The sequence below is a fragment of the Serinus canaria genome (assembly GCF_022539315.1).
Source record: "Serinus canaria isolate serCan28SL12 chromosome 7 unlocalized genomic scaffold, serCan2020 HiC_scaffold_29, whole genome shotgun sequence".
Taxonomy (NCBI): Eukaryota; Metazoa; Chordata; class Aves; order Passeriformes; family Fringillidae; genus Serinus; species Serinus canaria.
The window spans coordinates 879456-896787 of NW_026108147.1; the positions used below are offsets into that span (position 1 = coordinate 879456).

The 17332-nt window shown below is 44.6% G+C and overlaps 1 protein-coding gene across 3 annotated transcripts in view; it reads left to right on the forward strand.

Annotated features, from left to right (window-relative positions):
• The first annotated feature begins 399 nt into the window (after positions 1-399).
• Positions 400-17332, forward strand: part of MAP2 (microtubule associated protein 2) — a 127022-nt gene continuing 110089 nt past the window's right edge. The window contains exon 1 of one of the 3 annotated variants that reach the window (XM_050987579.1): positions 400-520. The gene's annotated coding sequence lies outside the window, so the exon portion shown is untranslated. Of the gene's footprint in view, positions 521-787; positions 871-17332 lie in introns of those variants that run through there. The other 2 variants (XM_050987578.1, XM_050987574.1) reach the window with 2 other exon arrangements.

A 17332-nucleotide genomic window follows, 5' to 3' on the forward strand; every position in this document is an offset into this window, starting at 1 on the left:
GGCTAATACATACATGGCGTACTCAGAATTTTTGGTCAAGATTCCGACAGACTGACTTTTGCAGTCATGAATTATTGACAAACTAAATCTGCTTGGGGGAAGAGAGGAGGGAAGAAAGCAGCATTTCACTCTTTCATCTTTACATCTTTCATCATTTTCAGGGGTGGGTTTGGAATGGCGTGGTTCGGGCTGTAACAGGTGAGATGAGCCGATGCTGTAGCCCTAGCACAGCGGTGACAGTGTGGGAGGAATGACTTTGGAGTACAGCAGCTGTAATGGACACCCCGAGGGGGGACAGCTCCGTTCGAGAATGTGGTAATTGACAAAGTAATAGGATATCTTTTATTGCCAGATTCCAGGAAATGGCTGGAAAGCCCGGCCCTCCGAAAGCACAGCAGCGCGGTGTCTGAGGCTGTTGGAAAGGCGTTTTTTCACCCATCTCACTGTCATTTGCTCTCTTTCTCCAGAGGAGAAGCAGGAATTAGACTGAGCCGGACTTGGCAGATCCAGACGAAATCAGGTGAGGGGCTTTCGGGAAGCTTTCCCAGCAGGGCAGGGCTGGACGCGGTGGCACCGGGCGGGCCCGAGGCTGGGCGCGGGCTGGCCGTCCCGGAGGCTCGCTCGGAGTCTCTGCAATGCAGGGGCCGGGGCGGGGCGGCCGGGCCGCTCCTCCACCTCCACAGGCGCGGGGGCCCTGCGGGAGCGGCGGCGGGGCCGGGGCGGGGCCGGGGGCGGGTCCCGGGGGCTCGCGGCGCGCAGGCGGCCGCGTCCCGGCGACAGCCCCGAGAACGGCGGGGCGGGTCGGCTGGAGACCGGGTACCCCGCGTCCTCCGTGTGCCCGTCGGTGCCGGCAGCCGCCGTGGCGCTCAGGTAAGGACCGTGCCGAGCCCCGTCGGAGGAGGAGGAGGAGGAGGGCCGGGCGGGGCGGGGGCGCGGGGCCGGCGCCGTTGCGGAGTGCAGGGAAAGGGGTGTGTGTGGGGGGGGAGGCAGCCGCGCGCGCTTCCCGCCTTGCGGCTGTCGCGAGCCCTTTCTGGGGGCTGAGGGTGCTCCCTCCCTCCCTCCGTCCGTCCGTCTGTCCGTCCTTCCGTCCCTTCTTTGGGCCCTTCAGCCCCGGAGCCAGACCGGAGTTCTCCGCGGGTCGCCCCCGCCCCATCTCCCGGAGGTAAAAATGGAGCGGGGCGGCCGCCCGGTAACGCCCGCTTTGCCTTCACGGGGGCGGCTACGCTGAGGGCTCGGAGCATCTCCGGGCTGTAAACCCCTCCGGGGGATGTGAGCCTCTGTCCTCTCCTGCCCCCACCCCTAAGCTCCTCTAAGGGGATCTGGGCGGCTGAACAAAGGACGTTGTGTGAGGCGAGGGCTGTAAGCGCTGTTAATTTGCATCAGAGAGGGCGGGGGGGAAACCTCCCCACCTAAAAAAAATGATTCCCTGTGTTGCATGGATCAGAGGGGAAAACAGCCGTGCACGGGAGCCCAGCGGCGAACAATGCCTTTTTATGTAGGAGAAAATGATGTAAAATGTGCCTGGCTCAGATGGCTGCAGGTAGGAGCCGTAGGCGTGTGCTGCGCTGCGCTGCCGTGCTGCTGCACCGAGCCACAGATAAACCCTGCTCGCCTTCATCTGTCCTGCACCCATCCGAACGAGACACTCCGACCTGCCCTTCGGATAAGATGTGCTTTCTGGAGCACCTTCGGGAAAGAAAGAAGGGGGTGTGCCGCATGCCGGGAGAATTGCTCTCCGGATTGAAATATACCAGCATGGTCAATTTCACTGGGTTAAACAGGAACTTTCGGTTTTCTTCCGAATAAAAATATTCTCTGGTTGTTTTGGTGGGTTTCCATGTAGGATTCTTCCTGATACAGAGGTGTAGGTTTTCACTTGTAAGTGAGCATTAGGGTAGAGAATATCATTTTAACATAGCAATTAACAGAATAGCAATTAACATAGCATTAACATGCAGTAGAATGGGGTGTGTGCACACGCATGTTGTAAGTCTCTAGCATTAATTTTCATAATTTGTCATGTCTCTGTGGTCATGCTGATAAATCATACTCCATCCTTCCTCAAAAAATCACTTGCTGTCCAGCATTTATGCTGCTTATTGTTCAGAAAACCTGTCCCTTTTGTTTTCAGAAGGGTTCTTCCTTGAACCCTTCAATGGAAGGTTCAATGAACCATCCAACGTAAGATTGAACCACATATTCTTTTGGTTCTGTTTCTCACCATTTTCTGCACAAACCTTTGATTCCTCTCCATGAAAGAACCTGTTTCTTCTCACCTCTGCTGGTTTAGGCTGGTAGGGATGTCTGGACTACAGATCTCATAGCTGGAAGACTCAAGAAGAGGCTCAGCTGCAGAATGTATTTATTTTCTATAGCTTCTTTCCTTTCCCTCCTGACTGGATGGCGTCAGCATTGCCTGGGAAGAGAATGTGCTGAGAGGGCACAGCAAAGTGAAGTTGTCCCTGCGTTACGTCATAGATAATGAAAAAGTGATTAATGAACAGTGAAAGACTGGCCACTTCCCCTGGGTGTGCTACAGGCTCCCTTCACTTAGGGTGAAGGCAGTCCAGTTGAGTTTGTGGGCTGTTCATTTCTCCAGCTGATGTTCTGGAAGCGTGATCTGCACAAAGGAGCCCAGACTCACCTGTGTAGCACCTAGGACTGGGAACCACCAATGCCTCACTGTCTGTTTCATTTGCAAGACGCTGGTGGTGCCCTCAGCAGTGGGCAAGACCTCAGTCTTCATGTGGTACCAGTGTCCTGGAGCTCAGGCATTTACAGGTGAACTGAAGGAACACACTGAAAATAACCCCAGTGGCTTAGTGAGGCCATTCTGCATGGTAATGAAACAGGCAGGTGAGCCCTGGCACTGGGCTCTGGGAGGAGGGATGATCTCAGCAGTGGAGCATGGTGCCATAAATTCTATCTCTTCTCATCTCTTCTTATCTCATCAAGGGACTGGGTTTGGTGTTTGGAACTTTTCAGTTTGTTGCACCCATATTGCACGTTTCCTGTGGGTGTTTGACAGAAGCCAAAGAGCTGTCATCCTGAGAATTAGGAGTTGCTGTTCTTCTGTGGAGAGTTTTAGCACACTGGAGGGCAGGTCTTTGTGCTTATAATGCAGTTTGTTACGTAAAGCAGCATTTGCAGCCTTGATTTAGAGGACTGATGTAATTATTATGGTAGGTTATATCATACCCACTTAGCTGTGTTCTTTAATATGTGTGGATGATAAAGAAATAGTTGTAATTTAATGACCCCTGAGGTGCTGTGCCTAGGCAGGAGTGATCTGATCACAACAGTCCCTAAATGAATTGCTGCATTCTGTGGGTTAAGAATTCCCATGTTGGCAGATGTTTTTTGCAGAAGCATACCTTTCCTTTCAGTCTGTCATGCCCCTTTCTGCACAGGTTACCCTTTGCTAAGCCATATACCTAAATTCACAGAGGAAACATTTGCTATGTGTGCTACCAGAGTGGGCTCTGGGCCCTCCAGCTCTGTGCTCACTTAACAACTGCCTGTGGAAGTTGCTAGAAATGTCTAACCACAGAAACAGGGCTGAGGCCTATTCTGCTGGGCTGTTCCCAACGTGCCATGTCACACACATGTGTTGGAGACAGGTTTGTTTTCTTAATGGGGTTGGAAGAAGAAGAAGACAAAAAGAATTTAGGTTGTGAGGACTTTATGACGGAAGCTTTCTGAAAGTCACCTTTTGATTACTAATGTCTACAAAGACACAAGGTACAACAGAGCTTGTGACATATCTGCAGCAGATGAAGGGTCTGAAATCTGATCTGTCATGGTGGGACAAATGATAATCAGCTTAAGAAAGGAAAATAAAAGCTCTACTGGTGCCTAAAACCTGAGTTCCTTGCAGATCTTTTGCCTAGTGCAGGCAGTAGCTGTGCTGAGAACTGATCTGGTAAAACTTCTGGCTCACAGTCAAAAAAAAAAAAAAAAATCCACCCCTTGGCTTTATTTGGGTTTCAGAAAAGGCATTTCTGGCTGCAGGACACTGGAAGCTGAACTGAAGCCCTAACTAGGAAGGGATTAGGGAGTGTTGCACTTAACATGCACACAAATAATGACCAGAAATTTGGAAAGACGTAATAGGGGCCCTAAGACAAGGTGACTTCCCAAGGTCCTTTCTAAACTGAGTTATCTGATGATCTAAGTATTTTGGGTTTTGTGCTATCTTCATGTGTGCTCTTGATGAAGAAATAAAGGTATGTATGAGCTGATATGTAGAATTGTTCCTTAAGACTCATGGATGGTTGTTTTGGTCCATCTGTATTTATTCAGTTCAAACACGTGCTTAATTGTGCTTGAAAGTCAGCTTTAGGCACATTTAAAAATAAAGCATGTTTTTATGAAAAGAGAAAGAGGATAAATTCATGGTGTGTGGGCTCAGTGTTGTAAACCCCCTGATGATATTTAGAGATACCAAGTACTTCCAGAGAAAGCAGGGAGATGTGCAGTGTTCTCTGAGATCATGACATGGCTTATCTCTTCCCAAACACACGTGCACACGCTGAGGCAGAGTATGGGTGCGTCTTGACATATTTAAGGTCGGTGCTTTTTCTTCCATCCTTCTGCTTCATGTTCAGGTGTGCTCATTAGCCACAGTTCTGTACTGCATCTCAGTTAATAAGAAAAAACAGCATGAGACTTATTTCCGTGGGGTGGAGCTGATTTAGAGGATTGGTGCTGGAAAACAGAGATGGTTTAAGCTGCCTGCCTCAGTAAAGCTTTTATTTTGTGGGAAGGTTTAATAACAGGTTATGCTACTAAACTATACAAGGATGTTTCAGAGGGACGCTCAGTGTGACATTTGTAATTGCTTTCTAGGTACCAGAGGAAAGAACTGATGTATCCATGGGGTTAATTTGGATTGTTGTGGCCACATGGGTTACTGTACTAGCTGTTAAGAGGATTTGAGGTCTTGATTGACCCATTTTACTTTAACACTAATTGTTTGCTGTTGTATTAAGGAGAAAAGATGAGCTAATCCTTATGGTTTTACACTCACTGCTGTTTTTCCCTACAGCAGTCTTGCAGATGAAACTGATCTTTGTTCTTTTGTCTTGATTGAGGAGGTGGCAGAAAGGGATAACAGGCATCAGCCTCAGAGCTTTAGTTTTGTACTCAGCATCCTGCATCTTTGTTAGGGTGCCAGTTTGAAAGGAATTACGGTGAAAAGGTGTGGTTTGGTCAATTCTCTTTGTTTTCTGCAGTCTGAGACAGGTTAGAGCTGGTAGATAGGTTTGACCAGTGTTATGATACGCTGTTTCTCTTCTGGCATTTTAAAGTACACATTTTTCTAACTTTCTGTGATGTAATGAGACTAATATTACACTACAGAAACAATTGATTTATTTTAGCACATGATGCTTCCAGATAAAATATATATATGTGTTTCATATAGTATAAGGGAGACAATAGCCTTATTACAGCCAGCAGGATTAAGTGGTGAAAATCAGAAAATCAGAAACTGTGATGAGTTCATTGAATCTGTACCTGACTTGCACCATCTGGAAAGAGACAATGCCATTTGCAGCTCTGCTTTCTGATTATTGAAAGTCTGGGGTACTTTTTGCCATCAGGGAAATAATCAGTTTACACCTGACAATTCTTAAGTTGTGGATTTGTAGGTAGAATTAAGGTCCTCTAGCAAATTTTCCTCCTTCATTTAGACTTGGCACTCATGGGTACGAGGAGTTGAGGAATATTTATTGTCTTGTGTCAAGCCCCCAGCAAGAAGTAGGAAGATTTCTTTCTTTTAGTACTTCTAGTAGCTCTAAGACAGATTGCAGTAGCTTCCAGTGAGTTGAGTCTATGAAAAGTTACTTTTCTCTCTGTGAAACTTGTCATTTTATGGCCTGAGAGAGTTTTAAATTTAATTTCAATAGCTGTTTGCAAAATTAGCTGTATTTAAAGTATATGCAACCTCTGGATAAACAAAACCCCCAAACAAACCAAACCCAGTAGTCCAATCATGTCAGTTAACTAGGCAGCATGTCATTATAGGACCTATTGATTCAATTAACCCTATGTTTTCAGTTTGTTTTCTGGAGAGAATGATAGGGGCTGGTTTCTGGTTTAGAACTAAGAACTGTCAGTTCTGTCTTTAGGAACATAGATTATCTCTTAGGACAGCTGCTTGGCTGTACAAAACTTGCCTCTTTTCCTGAGGTTCTGATCTTGGATGAGCAAAACTAGGAACTGTCTCAAAATGAAAACATATTAGGAAGGTTCTGAACAGAGTTTGGGATGTGTTTTTGAAAACTCCTACCTTGGTCCAAATTTGCTCCAGAGATGAGCAGTAGAAAGTGCTGTAGACATTCAAAAGTGGCCTGTGTGCTTCACTGCTGGGCCAGAATCCTGTATCTGCTGGCTGTGAGCAAAGATGGATTGGCCTCCTGCCCTATGTGTCTCAACCATGGCTGTTCCTGGAGTTTGGGGTACAGGTAACTTTCTCTCCTTTTGTTCTCCTCACTTTGTATTGAAGGTATCTGAACAGCTTGTGCAGCAAGGGCAATTGCAAGGTGCCAGACATTAAGTGCAAGGACACCTTTTCTCTGGGAAGGCTCGGAGTCTGAGAGGGACTGTGAGGAAAGCATTTTTTCTGTGTCTGCTGTGAAATGGGCTGAAAGTGCGTGTTCAAAACCCTTTGACTTTAAGGAGAGTTCAAGTGTGGATTTGAATTCTGGTTAGCTGGAAATCTGGTCAGCTTGGTTTGGCTAACCAGATCTTCTCGTGCCAAGTTACTCTGTTTTCCACAGCAGTCCCTCTGTGACTAGGTCTGAGCAGACAGATCTGATCCCCTTGTGGGGACTCTGGTCAGACCCAAGGCCATATGCTGTGCCAGAGCCTACTGCTAATGTTAACATGCTTTTGCTGTCCCCTGGCTGATTGCTGGACAAAGACCCCACAGTCTTCTAACGGCCCTGCCCAATTCCTGCAGCTGATGTGTGATGTCCAAGGTGTGCCCAGGCATCCCTCCCTCTTCTGACCACCTGGTATCGCTCAGACAGCAAAGCTTCTCCTTTTGTTTGAAGTGCTGTGACTGTGGCTTGCTGACCAGCAGCTGGATGTTCACGTGGAGGTTTCTGCTGACAGAGGACTCCTGCTGACATATCCCTGGCTGCTGGTGCCTGATGTGCTCTCAGGTGCTGGGCTGCTCCTCCTGCAGGCTGTGTTACAGGGTGTGCCAGGCAGGCAGCCTGCCCTGCCTGTTTGCAGCAAGGCTCTAGTCATGTGTGTAGGCATTTGTCTGCTTCCCTCGAGTATGCTGAAACTAATTCTGGCTTTTGTTTCTATCAGCAGTTAGGAGATTGTTCAAGGAGGCTGAGGGAGAAAAAAAGCCAAGGGCTCAAAAAGGAGCCATGCAGGGGTGGAGCTGGATGATTTGCAAAGGAGGAGAGCAGACCTTGCTAAAGGAGTGGTCTGGATGGTTGGTCATTCATATCCCATCCTTCTTCTCTACCTGTAGCTTGGGGTGGGAAGGCATCAGAGATGAAAGCAGCTGTGATGGCCCTAAGCTGCTGGGATACCCTGTCCTCCTCCAGTGCTCCCCTGCTACCTGTATTACAAAATACACAGTGCAGGGAGGGAGCCACAAGAGTAGAAGGGATATTTCTGAAATGAGAGTGTCAGCTCCTCCAGATTTGTATCAGAGTTCTTGATTTGCACTGTTGGGGCAGTGTTTGGGCCAAAGGTTGCTCACAGCATGCTCAGAACAGACCTGGAGTCAGTGTCTGCATTGCCAGGAGTCCAGAGCAGACCCAGGTATTTAGGGTTGTGCCTCAGTGTGTCTGGAAGCCAAAACTTCGCCTTGTCTTTGCCCTTCCCAAGAGAAAAAACCCCAGCTAAGAGTAGCCAGCTGCACCCGTTCCCCCACCTCTGCCACTTTTTGCCTCTTAAGTACCAATCGTTATCATCTCTCAGGCAACAAATAGGACAAAAGTCCCTGAGAGAAAGGAAAAAAAAAGAGAAAATCCTAACCTCCAACAAGAGTAATTAAAAAAAAAAAAAAAGCAAACAAACCCCTGTGTTTGTGTGTGGAATGCTTAATAACCTGGTTCATTCCGAAGAGCAAAGGATAGAGTGTGGTAAATAAGCTTTCATTCCATGTTCTGCAAAGTTTTTAGGCTGTAGAGAGCTGGTTGTGCTTCTGAATAAAACACAGCAGAATACTGAATCTAAGTATTTCTTATTACCCAGGTGCTGTCTGTTACAGCATATAATAAATTTATGTTTAAACTTTGAATAAAAGGCATTTTGTATTACTGCAAATTTATATATATGTATATGTATATATATATATATATATATATTTATACTCCACAGGTTGCCAAAAATAGCAGAAGTGATTTATAGAGAATACTTATAGTCTTTTAATTTAGATAATTTTTAATGGTGTGCCGCTAGTGTTGCTCAAAACATTAGCAGGATTTTGAATGCAGTATTAAAAATTCTTCTAAATTTGCCTTTCAATACATGTAGTTGAGAATGTTTTTTGTGGAATCCACTTGGGAAAAAAAAATCCAACTGTATGCACTGAGAATGACCTTTAGTACTCTTCTCTGAGCAAAAACATTGAATTCACTTAGCCTTTTTTTCCCTCTTCACTTCTTTTGGTCCACTGTATGCTTCGAGCATCACTCCTAGCAATAAATGGAATTAATAATTTGTTGCAAAGTACCAATTGATAATTACAGGCACTTGGAAATTAGAAACACATTTCTCATTTTACCATATTTATGATATTGATACTTGGAATGTGTGTTTATTTCGGTGGCAGTGCTGCTATCAGGGTGCCAGCAGTGACCTGCATCATCACTGTAATTACCAATAGGCACAGTCAGTCAGGCCTTTCCTGCCAGGCAGCCCTGCAGACCATGAGCCTGTTCAGCCACTGACCTTTGGGTGGGTGCTGACTTGTGAAAGTGCTGCCAGTGTTGCTTGATGTGCGCTGAGCAGCTGTAATTATGGGGACTTCTGTCCTTTGATTCCTCTGGACTAGTTCTTTGAACCCTGTATTGTGAGTTCAGGCTTTGTGACACATAGTAAGTAAGTAGTATCTGCTGAAACAATGCCTTGTTCAGTGCTTTGAAAACTTTTTAGGAACTTGATTCTATTTTTTTTTTGGTTTTTTAGCACAAATAGATTTGTACGCTGTTATTTATGAGAGACTAGTCCTTGACTGTAATTAATTTATTTTATAAAAGATGCTGACAATGACAATATTTAATTGGTGGAAAGTGTGTACCTCTCTGAGCCAGCAGATAAAAATGCTAGTGGCTATTTTAAGGCAGATGCTCCTTCTTTTGGGTGGAGTCATGAGTTTCCTGTTTTATTCCAGTGATGGGAACAGAGCAACTTGATGAATGTGCAAGCCGTACTTAAAGTAACTTGTTTACCCTTTAAATTAAGTCCTTTAGGACTGAATTCTTTCACCACCTATTACAAGCAGGAGGAGGGAAAAAAATATTGGGCAAAACGAAAGTGTTTCACACTTCAGGAGATGAATCCATGTTTACTCTCAGGGTCAGAAAGACTTCCCTGCAGGTTTGGCATCATGGAGCTTTCCTCTGAAATACCTCTGTGGTTGGCACCAGGTGATTTCCCCTTACTGCTCTGCCAAACTCACGTGAATTGAAGTACAGAAGTTTCAGTTACTTGGAAGATTTGAGTTATTTTTGTTCCTAATTTGTTTTATATGCTGATAGAAGCTGTATTTTTTTTTTTTATGAAGAGGATGGAATTTTTTTCTGCATTTTAAATTATTGCAAGATTGGTCTCAATGACGCTGCTTATTCCAGTGTGCAGTGGAATAAGTGAGTTGTCTGTATCCTGGGATGGAGAGAGAATGAATATTTTACCTCTCCTGTGTGTTTGTGTTTCTGTAGCAGTGTTTTTGGTGCCATTTTCTTGCTTGCCTAAGGGAGAGGGAAGGTAAGTGAAAAATGAGCTTTCCTCCAGTGAGGAAGTGATCTGTGGGCACATTAAAAAGGCAGGAAAAAAGACATCAGAGAAAAGTGCTGTATTTTCACTTGAGAAACTAGCTATGGAGACTTGTTTCAGCTGTTAGAGGTAGGTTCAGAGCTGACAGGTCAGTGAGAACAGAATTTGCCTGTTCCAGCAGCTGTTGAACAACAGATAAAAAAGAAGTGGCTATCTCCTTATATTCTCCTCTTTTTGCCATCCAAGCACGACATCATTTTCTTTAGGATTCTGTTCCTTTCATGCCTTTGCAGTTGGAAAATCTGGTGGATTTATCTGCCCTACTGCTCTTACCTGCAGGCAAAGGTTGAGCTAGATTGAAGTGTAATCCTCCTAGATTAATAAATAAGCCCTGCCCCCTGACTGTGTCACTAAGAAGATGAGTAGCTCTTTGAAGAATGTTTTGAAGGTTGTGAAAACAATTTCTAGCAGAAACTTGCATTTCAAAAGATATTAAAATATACAGATAGTAAAATGAACAAGCAAGTAAGTGCGCCTCAAGAATAAAGGTATTATATCTCCAGTCCCTTGTTAATATTTCCCTTTCCGTGATGGATTTACTTCATAGCTGAACTTGAAAATCCTTCACAACTGCCACTGGTGCTGGGCAATTTCCCCTTCCAGTAGGTCTGTCTGCATTTATCTCTTTCAGTTTGTTACCTTTCAGTTTAATCACTCATTTTGTATTGAGACAGCTCTGGGCTACGAAACCTGCTGCCTAGATGAAACCTTTGAAAAGGAACATGTGATATTCTGCTGGATTTTGTTTTGAAATGAGATGTTGCTTGTTTTCTGAGGAGCTTGGGATTGTGGCAAGACAGCTGTGGGATGAGCAGTGCATATGAGCTTGGTGGGGCACTGGGATAGTGGTGAGAGCTGCTGGTGTGTCCATCACAGGTGTGCTGTTGGTTTTGGTTTTAGGTTGTCCTGTTTGCTTAGGTCTTGATCTGCAGCTGAACTGGAGAAGCTCTTCTGGGATTGGTCATGATTCGTGTTGGAGTTTTCTGGGTAAATTTTAGCTTTGTCTCCGTATCCACCAACAAGTCAGTCAGGGCCTGTCATGTCCCCATAGGCAGTGAAGACCTAGGGTGGCTGCAGACTGTGCTGAGGGCTGATGGGACAGTGGCTCTTTGGGTATTTGGGTGCCCAACACCAGCAAAGCAGACTCCTGGCTGCTGGGCAGAGCAGGCATTTTTGCCCTGTGTGTCTCTGAGCAGCAGCTGTTTCCATTTCATAACCTGCTAATTCCCAAGCACAGATGGAGCATCCTGGCTCTGTAGAGTTCCCCAGCACAGACTGCTTTTCCCTACACTGGAAGGAGTCACAAGAGCTTCTGTCTTTGCTGTAAAAATGAGTTTTCCTTGTCATGTTTGAGAAATACTGACTCAATTTTTCTGTGCATGCCGCTGACCCTGTTACTTGTACATAGCCAGTCTGAAAAATTCCTGAGAACTGACTACTGCAAGTAAACAAATCAATATTTTCTGGATTTGGCCTGAAGAAAGATAAGGTGGAAGTGAGATACAGGCTGTGAGATGTGCCTGCCGAACACCCTGGCAGCGGAGAGGAACTTGTCTCCACCTGCCCTTGGGGGGAGGAGATGTGATGTGGCAGATGCTCTGCGGAGAGGAGCCTGGTGGAGAAGTGCTGTTGAGTCTGTGCAATTAATTGTCACAAATGGCAGCCAGACAGGGACTTAAATGGGTAACTAGTGGCTGCAGCAGTGCTGACCCTCAGCTGGACTTTACAGGGCTTGAAATGAAGCCCATGGTGCTAATTGACCTTTCTGCAAGATGGAGGGTAAGCAGCTGAGAACAGTGATATATCCCAGGAACAAAAGGATGTCCCAAAGACGATGCAACTGATTTTGAAAAAGCACGTCAGGAAAATGGAATCTAAGATTTGAACAGACTCTTGATATGGGCTAAAGACTGACTGACCTGACTCTAAATAGCACCCTCAAATGTTTTTGACCCTCTGCCATGGGACGCTTCAGGGGATGCTTTGTGGTACCCCAAGTTATGTGGGGTGACAGAGTGCTGGCAGAGCTTTTGTGTCCATGGGGGCAGTGTTAGAGCTGCTCATGGCACATGTGGCACCTGGAGACTGGAAAAAGGAGGACCCTGGTGCTGCCTCGACAGTCGCACCAGCCCGTTCTGTGTGAAACACAACGTTCTAATCAAAAGCTTGTCAGGCTGTGGAAGGAGAGCTGGAGAATGGCCCCTTTGCCCCTGATCCTTTTGATCCTGGGGGCAGCCTGATCTTTTCCACCCCAATCTGCATTATTGATGGGCAGTGGTGAAAAAACAAGCTGCTGCAGAGGGAATGTGAATTTATTGAATGCTTTTCTGGTTGTTTAGCAGCCCAATCAACCACCTAGATGGAAAGGGTTGCCTTATGGTACCAGAAAAGAGCCTGGCAGCACCAGCAAAGGATTTACCTGGGGAAGGGAAGAAGCATGACCAAGATGGACTGTATCCTGCTGACTGCCTGCATTGTTCTCACTGCTTCTTGTGCTGGATACTCCTGTAATAATCCTCGTTTGAAAGTTGTCCTCTCAAGCTGAAATGACACAAACCCATTAACTCTTTTCTATATTGCTTGTCTTCAGTTCCTGTCCCTAGGCAGAAACATTCCTTTGTAATTTTGTTTCCCAAGGTCCTGTCTGTTAAATCACTGTCTCCATTCATGGGAAGGATGGGTACCAGTTATTGGGTGTTTTGATCTGTCTGCCTGTTGATGGGGAAAATAAGTTCTTGTGAAGTCATGTTATCTTGTGGAGAACGTAGGCAAGCTCCAGCGAGTGATGTGAAGGAGATAAATTATAAAATGCTAAGGAGTTGGAATGACACATCATACATTTTACTTCCTCACCATAGCTTTTGGGTTTTGCTGAAAACAGTGCTGTGTAAACTTAACACTTTAAGCTCTAGAGAGGTGACAAACTGATGGGACGTGTTTTCCTTAATTTGGTAGGTTGAAATACATTTTTGTTAGGATTGATACCTTTTCCATGTGTATTTTTCTGGTTTCACCATACAGGTGAACATGTGAAAGACATTCAGGCATTCAGCATCTTTTTTTCTCTGCTTTTGCAGACCTTGGAGTACCTGTCTCCATAAAGACGGACAATGGGCCAGCCTATGCATCCAAACAGATGATTTTTTAATTTGTAGGGAAGTGCTGTGTCATGGGTATTCCACATTCCCCTATGGGGCAAGCAGTTGTTGAATGGGCCCATAGGACTCTCAAGTCCATGTTGTTAATATAAAGTCCATTTTGAAAATAAAGTTCACAGGATCTAACCATGCTGACAGGTTGTGTTGCTCCCTGAAAGAAATCAAATTACCCTGGTTGCCAGTCTTGCTTAGTACATTTTAAATCACCTGTTTTCTGTATAAATGGTGCTATTATAAAAACTGCTCTTACTTTGGAATTAATTTTTTTTTTTGTGAAGGATACAAAGCATAGGGTCACAGTGAAAACATTGCACTTCCTATTAAGAGTCAGAAAAAGTCCTGGCACAGTCTGTTGGTGATAGTCACAGGGACATATGTGTGGTAATAAACAGCCCTTCTAGGCTTTTTGCTGTGGGCTCTGAACTTTGCTGTGCTGCAGCTGACTTGCTTGCAAAAAAGCCCTTGTCTGTGTCTTTAATGAGGGACTTTCCTGAGGTAGAAATTGCCTTCCTTGGAATTAGGGGAGGAGGAGTGATGTGTACTGTGAAGAAAAGCTAAGCCAGGAAACACCTGGCAACCAGATGGCCCCTAGCAGGCTGCATTGTACCCACACCTTCATTAAGGATTACTTTGGCTGTCTCTGGGTAATAGATTTAGAGGTTTGGGGTCACAAAGAATTAGAAAATTGTGGCCAGTTGCAATTAAACGTGAGTTATTTTTAGAGGACAATGAACTGAGCTGAAAGCTGAATTAGAGCTACTTGAAATGTTAAGGCTCAGTACTAGGGTGGTATTTTCTAGGTGGCTGACAAAGTAGCCCATGCACTCCAGTCAGAGGCACAAAGCCACCCAGGGTGGTGACAGGTGGGCTAGAGATGGCAGAGCTGTGAGCAATGGCAGTAATGTGCAAGTGGCATTGTTCTACTTCTTCGAGCAGCTGGCATTAGGTACTTCCCTCTGAATATTCATGTGTGCAACAGAGAAAGGTTACTTAGACTATTAGTAGAATAGAGCTGTGGTTTGCACTGTGATTTGTATAAGCTTGGCTCAGTATCTTACACTTATGTTTCACCTACATTTAATTTTGTTTTGTTTTGTTAATTTTGTTTTGTGTTTGCCCATCAAAGTGCCTGCAGTCCAAAAAAAGCAGACTCAAGGTTATAAACTTTTCAGGTGAATTATAAGAATATTAGTAGGGAAATAGACATCTGGGCAGAACACAACACAACACCATTTTTTGTGTTGTTGACCACTTGGCAGCATTGGTGGGGTCTGGGGATCAGGAATTCAGGCTGACCCTGTGTGGTTGCTCAGAAGCGAGCAAGAGCAAGCTGCTCCCCCTCCTACATCCTCAAACCTTGAGCACTGACTATCCTAGCCAAAGACAGCTGATTTTAAGCACTGACATAAGGTGGAGCAAACACCCATATCAAGGTTAGCTGACACACACGTGCTTCCTGATGTATTCCATGTTTTTATGCAGGGGCTGTTAATTCTACGATATTGCTGGGATCTGTGTGCCTGGGTAAGATCTCACACTTACCACATGAAGGGAGGAAGGGGGAAAAATCCTAACACTTGGACAGAAGTGCCTATATTTATTTGCTCTGTTTAGTGTTCAAACAATTTGTCACTCTGGAGGTTCTTGACTGCATGTCTCAGGGAGTGCCTGCCTCAATTAGTCTGTACCAAAATCATCCAGCTCCCCAAAACCACTTTATGTCTCACTAATGTTACTGAAGAAGACTGGTGAAAGGATGATAGTAGGAATTGATTTGTCTGCTGAGAGATTGCAAAAGGCTGCACAGAAAATTGAGAATGGTGAAAGGGAGGGAAGGTGTAAAACATGAAACTAGGATAGAGCTTTCAGACAGAAACTGAAAATTGGATGAGGTGATTTAGCAGTAAGAAGAGCAAATTCTTCTCTGAAGAACTGCAAGCTCACTGTATATCATAGAGAAAAATTATCTTCAGGTGTAGAAAGGGGCAGTGAGAGTGCAGAGTCATTAAGTCAGGTTTTCTGCAGCTCCCATGATTTCTGGGCTCTATTCAGCAGAGTGAGCTGCTGGAGACAGGCTGAGCAGCAGAGCTGTGCCCTTGGAGCAAGTGTCCAGATAGTCAGCAGGAGAGCTTTCAGTCCTTGTAGTGTGAGGTGTGTGTACCTAACTTTAGGGACTAGTACAGCACCTAGGAAGTGATTGATGCTTGCAGTGTGCTCTTGCAGCTTGCTGGCTTACCACACCTCTGTGAAGCACATGCAGGTAATTCTGCCTGTGGTTTGACACTGATGCTTCTGAGGAAATTGCAGACACCAGGCTTTGTATAGAAAGGATTTGGCATCTGAAGGCCATTTCTTGTTGTGCTGTTGCTCTGTTAATGATCTTACTGGTGCTTTTTGAAACCTGTAATTAGAGTGGGCTTTTTGATTGACGGGAACCAGCATTAAAGGATTAATAGAGTAGAACTGAATATTTTGTGGTCCTTGAAGTGTCAACATCAGCATGCATCGGCACATTGCTGATTAGCTTGACTTAGTCGTTGGCAGCCAGCACAAGGCTTTCTCCTGAGATAGTGTGCACTTCAGCCACTGCAGAGGGACTTGCTGTCAGAGTTACTGTGCTTCAGGATTAAAAGAAAAAGAGAAATCCATGGCTCCTTGCTTTTCCCGTATCAATTGACACAGCAGAAGGCTCAAATCAGGGCTGCTCTTGGTTTAATCTCAGAGTGGAAGGAGAATTCTCATTCAGTGGCAGTCTTGTGCTTGTAGAAACCAGTGTTCAGAAAATAATTTTAGAACCTACTATAATTGAATAGGATGTTTAATTTTTAATATGTTTGCTCTTTAGATGTTTGTGTCCTGGTTAAATTTCATTTTCTACCCACTTTCCATTCTTATCTTCTTAAAAAAAATAGTTTACCTAGTTACTCAGGGTGTGTATATGTGTATATAGAGAAATACAAGCAAACACATCTATCCATGCACACCCAAATACTGAGGACCTGAACTTGTGCAGCTTGTAAACAGTCTGCTCTCCTTCATGTGGATCCTGAATATAATGACTTCAAGTGCTCTTTGCCTGTATGGTTAGGTTAACATTGCACTTTCCCCATCTTAAACCCACACCTTGTCTAGAATTTTGACAAGTGTATTCTAATTTATTTAATGCTGCAGCTGTACTTGCGTGCTCACAAGTATCTTTTGAAATAAACAAACAAACAAACAAACAAACAAAATAGGCTGTCAAAGAGATTATTCCTGAACCAAAAAGTGTTGCTGGAGATGTTGCATGGGATCCCTTCAGCCCTGTGCCTGGTATGTCTTGGTTTTGTGTGGTTATGTGATAATACCCATGGAGGTTAGCAGGGCTGTTTAAGCTGTGCCAGAGCCCAGTTTCCTTTCTTTGCTCATAGAATAGTTGCCACAGTGGCCATCTTAGGGCTGTTGGAGCAGTTTTCTGAGTATCTGCCTTGAGTGACCAGTCCCTATTAAATCAAACTCTCCATTTTGAAAGCTCCTTGAATGTTTGAAAATCTCAGTTCTGAAAAAAAGGTGAAGATGAATTATAGATGTAGCATTTTGAAATGTACCTAGACAAGCTCTTTGCTCAGCACCTATAATTACAGTGTTCCAATCCTGAATAGAGGGTTTCAAAAGAAGATAACATTCAAAACTACTCATTAATTGTGTTACTGAGTGTCAGCCCTTTTAATAAAAGAAAAAGTGCATTCTTCCTTCACTGTAATACAAATACAATAGAGATACTGTCACTTCCGAAGGAAGGATGATTTAGAACTAGAGTGGTGCTTGTGCCTCCTAGTTAAAAGTCAATAAATCTGTAAAAAATGGGGTTTCTAAGCCAGATTTGAAGGAGTTTGCCATTGTTACTTGTAATGCAGGTCCCTCTGGTAAGGCACACAGAAAGCCCTACTGTGTGTCCTTGCCTTCCCCTATTAACCTTTTGATTGAGTAGTGTCATTCATCTGCTGTTTCTGTAGTGCCACTCCCTTTCATGTATGGTCTAGGAGGCCACCACAAACTTTGTATTTGTATATTTCATTCAGAATTTAAACACCCCATTTACTTAAAAAGTTTTCAAATGAATTCTAAGTTCTGTACACGTCCACATGTGTTTCTAGTGTGGCTGTAGA